The sequence below is a fragment of the Ambystoma mexicanum genome, chromosome 7p (assembly GCF_040938575.1).
Source record: "Ambystoma mexicanum isolate Mex_15411 chromosome 7p, UKY_AmexF1_1, whole genome shotgun sequence".
NCBI lineage: Eukaryota > Metazoa > Chordata > Amphibia > Caudata > Ambystomatidae > Ambystoma > Ambystoma mexicanum.
Window position 1 is genome coordinate 794,246,135 of NC_090939.1, and position 7,931 is coordinate 794,254,065.

The 7,931-nt window shown below is 42.1% G+C and overlaps 1 long non-coding RNA gene across 1 annotated transcript in view; it reads right to left on the minus strand.

Annotated features, from left to right (window-relative positions):
• LOC138525565 (uncharacterized) overlaps nt 1-6,886 on the minus strand; it is a 96,476-nt gene extending 89,590 nt beyond the window's left edge. The window contains exon 1 of the long non-coding RNA XR_011283364.1: nt 6,558-6,886. This is a non-coding gene — a long non-coding RNA (uncharacterized lncRNA). The remainder of the gene's footprint in view (nt 1-6,557) is intronic.
• Nucleotides 6,887-7,931: the final 1,045 nt, after the last annotated feature.

The following is a 7,931-nucleotide window of genomic DNA, read 5'->3' on the forward strand; positions in this document are numbered from 1 at the left end:
TTGCGGGTCCAATCCTTAATGGCTGGTAAAACCAGCTGTTAAGGTAGGGACCCACAAAGGGACCTCGTAATTAGGCGGCAAGGGGTTATCGGCACTGCCACCTTTTATCGCGCTGTTAACCCCTTACCGCACGGGTCGTAATGAGGCCCTATGTCTTCTTTCAATGCTTCAAGCCATGTCTGATGGGTGACATTATCTTGTATGATGTTACCTGACCATTCAGGTAGTCCTGCACTACTTCACAGGTGATGTCCCATTCCATTTTCCTTACTGCATCGCTGATGTTGAAAACAAGACTTGTTAAGACATTCTTTGTGATACTTGTCAGATCATTGGTTATCTTTAATACTCATACACTTGAATCTACTTCTTTGAGGTGAAATCTGTTTGCTTATATTAATCTTTTTGCAAACTCGCTCAGTTTCTCCTGATCCTCATCACCCTGGTAAATCGTCTATGATGAGGTCACTAAATTAAGACTATCCCAAACTCTGTGAAAATATGTGGTAATTCTCTCAGTGTGCCAACTATCTACTATGATATCCAACTTGGGTCGTGTCTGTCTTTTTATAGTAATTTCCAAATCATCTATTCCACAATGATTTCTTTTTGATGTATATGTTTTATTCATTCAGTTATTGATCCAATATTATTCTTACTCTCTACACGTGTTTCACCACTATTTTTTTAGTGGATCATCGGGAGAGCATGTACATAAAACAAAACACAAAAAATACAGTCATCCTATAGCTTCCATCCAGCTTCTTAACCGGCTTCTTAACCGACCAGACTGGATTGTTCCAAGCCATGGTTACAGGATGTAGCACACCTGCTTCAAAATACCCCTTAATGGTGTCTGAAATCTCCTTCTGCCCCCCAGGAATACAATATTGTTTTATAAATACTTGTTTTGTGGCTAAGGAACCTACACAGGGGCATGTTCAATGTTCCCACTATGATGGGGGTACATGTCAATGCACTCACCCTGATGTGATACATTTTTACCTCCAAGTCCTAAAGTCATTCCCTTCAGAATATCAAAGGCAACAATGTATTCAGGTATGGAAACAATCAACACTTGATATTTATTTCTTCTCAAATGGCCAATCCTCATATCAACTTTTGTTTGAACTGCAGGGGTCTCTTTCCCTCCCAGACCAGTAATGGTGAAATGTCTGCATTAAATCTTGAAGGATTGCTATGATACAATGAGGCATCTGCCCCGGTATCAATCAAAGATTGAACCTTTTGTGTATTTCCTGATTGCCAAAATAATTTCACATTCACATGAGGTTGTCTGTCTGCCTTAATCCGGGCAGACGCTACGAGAGTTTGACCGCAACCCTATTCATATTTCAAATGCATGTATTTGGACTCTGTCTCCAACATCACACTTACAACTTTCCGGAAATCAGCATAAATTGGCTGATATGGTGAAGGCATTCCCAGGGAGCCGTCATCCATCTCCTCTTCAGGCGGTGAGAAAAGGGTCTCCTCCCCGCTTGTTCACATCCTGCCTTTTCACTTGTTTATACTGCTCTTTCCCTTCAAGCCCAGGTTTTTTATATAGCTGATACATTTCGCGAGTCTCGATTCCATCGAAATCTTTGCGCGGCACTCCATCTTTCAGCAGTGCCAAAAACATGTATTTTCTGGATACATGTGTATTTCTACTATCAAACCTCTTTCCAGGGGTCCATTTATCACTTTGCCCCTCTCTCTCTCTGGGACTCTCTTCCATCTTGTCCCATTCCCATGGGTCTGCTGTCTGATAGCATCCACCACCTTGTCTGTTAGTTTACCGGTCATCCCCACCAACAAAGTCATAATGACATTTTTCCATGCCGTTGGAGCAGTCCAAATGATTGTGTTTCATGCTGATACCAATAATGTCACTACTCCCATATATTCTGGATCCTCATTATAGATGGCGTCTTTCATGGCATGCTCCCTAAGTCTTTGAATTGCCTCTCTCAGTGTGTACCATTTCTTCTCAAAGCTAGGTCAGTCAGATGTAATCAGATACTTGCAATTACACCCTTGAGCAGCTAACTGTAATAGAGAAATTGTCTAATCTCTTCCCTGGGCATTTGGAGGCAGTCCTGCACATATCTCCTGGATATTAGTTTCATGAGATAATGGCAAAAATCGTGGAGAATCAGTCAGACCTACAAGAAGACCTGCCGCACCCCCATCAAATAATCTGACCATCCATGTTAACAGAGGCTCACTATCCCTCTGTTTCAAACGGTATATTATTTCCTCAACCTCTTGTTGAGAATAATCCTTCAATGTTGTCAAGTCCACTAAACCACCTACGGGATTATTCGTTTGTGGTCCAGCGTAACTAGTTTAGTAGTCACCTCCTTTCTGTCAGGCTCTGGTTTGGACTGTACCTCCTTATCCGAGCCACTCTCTGAACTAGTACTGTTGAGCACATCCTCGTCCCATCGGGGTCCCAATCAACCGCTGCATAGGCAATCACTGTTGCCACCTTGTGGGTTTTCACTCTCCGTCTTCTCTTTTGATATTTGTATAGGGTCACGCTCACAGCAGCAGCCACCTCCTTTTCCTTTTGCAGGACACTCACTTGCGATTCTACATTCTGCTGGTGCACCTTTCTGAATGCATGCAACAAAACCCAACCTCGTCTGCCCAAAGCTGAGCACTTATTTCCCTTTTCTACAAGTACCTGTTGTAAGCACGCCACTACCTCACCAGACTCACCTCTCCTATTCCCATTTTCCAATTCTCACTCAAACCTGCACCACACGTCCAAGTCTGTGCCAGTTTGTCATACAGACTCTTTGTCCACCCTGGGATCATTACTTCTGGACAATCTCCAGCTGCGGAGCTTCCTTTTTTCCTAAATAGGAAATTCATGGTGTCAATGGATGTTGTGTGTCCCTACCAATAATACCTCACACACTTACACGTCATAAAAGTGAAAGAAAGATTGCCTTTCTGTGTCCAAGCTTCAGATTCGCTTGGTCCCTGGCAACAATTTCAGCACAAAAACCCTGCTCACAGCACCATTATGTTTTGGTTTTCGAACACATAATAACCTCTGAACTACTCACCCTATTACACGGGCCAAAAGTTCTTGGACTCAGGAAGCAATAATACACACCTAGACCAATGATTGAAATATAATTGGCTCTTTACAGGCCTTTATTCATACACTTAATAAGCATACAAATAGCTATTGGAATACATGCAATTGGTTATACATAAACATGCAAGGATGGGCATTAAAGGGTCTACCTCACCATTAGTGCAGTTGTAGGAGAAAACTTCATCTCGGCCACATCGACAGTATCCCGTCCGGAAGCAGGTAGGCAGAGAGATCACACATCCTAACGGGGTCTGGAGCAGAGCATCCTCCCTCTCAGCGAGACTTCATCACCTGAGATTCCAATTCTCTGTGTATAGGCGCGTTACAAATGCCATATCATATCATATCATATCATCAGGATACCTCTCTTCTTGTGGGGGACAAATCTCCACCCTTCCTAGGTTGCAAACTGTCCCCGACTGAAGGACAGACAGCAAGCATGGAAGTCAAAGCGCAGGAAAATCCAGGCAATAGTGGAAAAACCCACGTTGTCTCCTGTGTGCTCATTCGCAGCACCCCTTATCAATGCACCTACCCATCTCTGACTCCCTTCTCGGCTCGTCCTTGAGCAAACAATACAACAACTATCCTTCATAGTGAGCTCCTCTGTTTCATAATATAATATAGCAATTGTTGCAGAATTAATGTCTGCCTTCTAACTGAGCTCTCAGAAGCGCCATGTTTTAGCTCATTTTTCACACACGCATTACAACTTTTTAAAAGTATATCCTGGGGCAAGGTTTAAGGAGAGCATACAAACTTTTTGAAATGCTGCTCAACCCACTCATGTGACATGGACCACCTTCACTACAGGAGTTTTCTATTGCAAGTAAAGGTGCCAAAGCTGTAGGCTCAGCAGTCACAGTATCACTGGTTCTCAGGCAGCTAAACCTGCCTTCAAGATCTAATGGTTTTAACACAGTACTATTTTTCGATGATTAGTATGTATTATAAGTCACATAAACAAACAAAAGTAACCACTGACAAATTAACCACACTGCTACACTGATGTGTCTATCATCCACAATAAGGACATATAGTAGGGCTCTATCATGACCTTGGCAGTATTCCAGCGATAATACCGCCAAAGCTAATAGCGGTAACGCTGCTCGGATCACGAGTAGTGGTAAGGCTGTAATTCCCCATTTTTTGAGTCCATGGGGATTTTGGGCACTATTACCGCCAGCAGTAATAGCGCCAAAAACGGCTGAAAACGGGCAGAAAGCGTGATTTTTACCTCGAGCAAAAAGATGGAGATAAAACTCCAACTTTCCGCCCAACTCGAGATCGGGCAGACCCTTAAATGCTGCATTTAACTCGTGATGAGGCCCATAGTCTCCTATGGCCACACATTTTCCTTTACACACAATAATGCCCTCAAGTTCTTTCTCATTGAAAGAATAAAACTCAGGACACATGGAGTTCACTGTGACTTGAACCTCTGCCAGGTCGAAAAACCATTATTGATACTATTGCTTTGTTGTATAGAAAATAGCCTAATGATGTCTAGAGAATTTACGCACCTTTTGATGTGTGTCAATCAATGTTTATTCGGATAAATCCATCCAAAATATATGATACAACTCTACAATGCAATAAATATCATAAAACGTGTTAAAACGCATACAAAACCAATTAATTTCAATTACAGCGAGTTGCAAAAATCAAGCATGGGATAGTGGCCAGGCTATTTCCATTTCGGGCCCAAAACTCTGGAATGTGCTGCCAGTAGGGATCCGTTTTACAAGACTTTGGTCTTTTCAAGTGTAGCTTAAAGACCCATCTGTTTGCCTAAATGTGTTTTCTCTTTCTTTGCACCTGGACAGCCCCGCGATGCTTTTGGTGATACTCTGAATGGTTGATTGATTGTGGGCTGCAAAGGACCTTGAGATGAACTATGTCCATACTTGCAAAGCAGTGACTATCTAACTTGATTCTGTGATAATGCCACTTGATTATTATAGATACATAACCACACGGTCGTTTTGCAATAGATGCTAACTCTAAACTGAGAAAATTCCAGGTGGTTTTTCGAGTAGTCAAAGGCGTTAGGTTGTCCCCGTATTAATCGTTTCCCTCCATCGGTATGTCAGGAGGTGCTGGACCACACTTGTTCCTATGCCGCCATGTTCTAAATATGAACTTGGAAACTGCGAAAACATTACATTGTTGCTGGACAATTTACACAGGGCTAAAGCATTTGGGAGATGTCTGATTCTGTATTGTTTTAAAATGGGCTTAAGTAGAGGGCCATCTGATGTCTATATGACAGACATAAGGAAAGGAAATGCTCAATGGTTTCCTTACTTCCGGCACGGGCAGGGCGTACATCCGGCTCATACCATAAACGCAGTAGTCATTCTTCATTGCATTGCCAACTTCGGGAGTGCTTGGGAAATGCTGCATTTGCCACGTGTTATTAAAACTGGACCTGCACGATTGAGCGATTTAAAATAATAGTCAAGTATGCAGTAAGGAATGTGCAATGCAAATCTATTTTACATTTCTAAACAGGCGAAGGCAGGCTGTACTACACTCTCATAACTATGCCAATCGTGGCCCGTGGCTTGTTTCCCTCAATTTTCTTTGACGATAATGTGAATTTACCCATTTTAGTAAAGGTTCAGCCATGTGCCAACAACATGGGTGCAGTTTCGCATGTAGCACACGCTAATTATGTATTTCAAATACTGGTATAACACATTGCCCTTATTATCACGTGAGTGACAGGGACATGGTGTTTGCCTCACTGTGTTGTTGATTTCTAGTGTCATCTGCCCCCGCACCTCCTGCTCTGCTGCACCGTCTCCCTCCTAGCCCCCCATGCGGACAACGTCTGCTGCACTGTGAAGCCCCCTGCTCCTAACTTCCTGCACTTCTTCGGTTCGCGCCTCCTCATCTCCATTTGGAATGTCACAACACATTGATGTTCTCAAATAAAAACCTGTTACGTTCGCGCGTGTGTTTCTCACGTTTACACAATATTTGTGATTGCCAAACATTTTTTTTTTTTTTAAATAGACAAAACTTTTTAAAAGTGTGGTTGTTGGGTGCTAACGGCGATGCTTATGTAATATAAATGTATGCCAACACAACTTGTTGCATTCTAAAAACAAGTTATATACCCTTCGGATATGGCAATACAGAAACTGTTATATATTTGATAAGATGTTACCTTTGCGTGTACACGTTTCCAAAGAAGGTATCAAACTGATCTCTGCCTATTACTGTAAAAATCAATTTTACATCGAAAAACATGTGAGGAGACACACAAGCAGAATGACAGATTGCAAGTTTGCCAGTAGAGGTAAAACGGCCGGTAATTAATTATGTATGTATGTATGTATGTATGTATGTATGTATGTATGTATGTATGTATTTATTTTGAATGCAGGCTATTTTACCACGACGTCAAGATACACGTTTGAAAAGTTTAACTCACCACCTCCTCCTGGTTTTGTGTGAGGCTAATTACGTCTTCCAGACAAAAGCATTAGCGGCTGCAATAATCCCATAGGGCTGTGGCAGGTTCGAATCCGACAGGCTCCACTCATCCTTCTGAGGTCGAAAATGGGGTACTGCTCTGTGATAATGGCGTGTGTTATCTGAGCGCTCTGAGAGGTGTGCAGCTTATATAAGAAATATCAACAGCAAATTTTGTCTTTTGTGACGGAACCCATAATGTTTCAGACCCTCTTGCAACACAAATGTCCGAGAAAGTGGACGTCTGAGGTGCCATTCAACATGCGTTTTTTTTTGGCGCGGCGTCTGTGCCCGGGGACATCTGTTGGAATGCTCAGTTCTTTGTCCTCAGTTTGTTGGTGAGTTGACCATAGAAATGAGCACAGCTAGAGCGCACGGACGTATATTCAATGAGGCATAGAGAGTACGTGTTAAGTGTAGACATCGGCTGGCCATTCTGAATATGAAAATCGCACTTAATTTTGCTTCTGATTTCATGTGCCATGTTTTCTTCAGATTTAATTTTATCACGTAACCCCCCAAATATAACTGAATATGTAAAATGTTGTGGTTTAGTCCTCAATTGAGATATTCCAAAATTACTCTGAAGTTATATTCGTAGCGTCTTTTGAATGGGGGATGGAGAAATCGTTTTTCCATAAGCCGTAATTAGCTTTTCTGTTTTATAGCCCACCCCCCGCCCCCCTCCGCCCCCACCCCGTGGAGCCATTGGTCCTGTTCCGGCTTCGTTCAAGAGTCATTAAGGGTTTCCACAAATGATTAGCATGACACCCCATAAGGAAGCAGTGATTAACACGGTGCAAACTTTCAAGCCAGCTTGGTTGGTGGAACAGAGCGGGAATAATTAACTACCATGGTTAATTGGTTAGCGATTACTCAAGCTTCAACTTATGTGTCCCAGATTTCCATAGTTAATATGAGCGAAAGAGCTGTTGCCATGACATGTGGATGGGGCAGCTCATTCAGAAGTATGAATTGGGATATTTATGTGATAGCGTTCACAGGTATACCCAAAATGAAAAGAAGAAGAGAAACAGACTCATTATAGAAGCTCTTTCTGAAAAAAAAAAAAAAAAATATATATATATATTTATTAGGTTCCATTCGATGCATTTTTATTTTAAATTATTTACTATCAGCAATACAATCTCTGTTGAAAAAAAGTTCATATTTGCAATAGACAAGACAATACATAACCAATGCATGCATATGAAAAATGGTGACAACATGTGGGTTGAGGGTCTCATAATTAACCTTAAGTTTCTTTACTGGCCACCTATCACGCTGAACCCTGAAACCACCCCCCCCACCCCCGCCCTGAGATGCTCCCCAT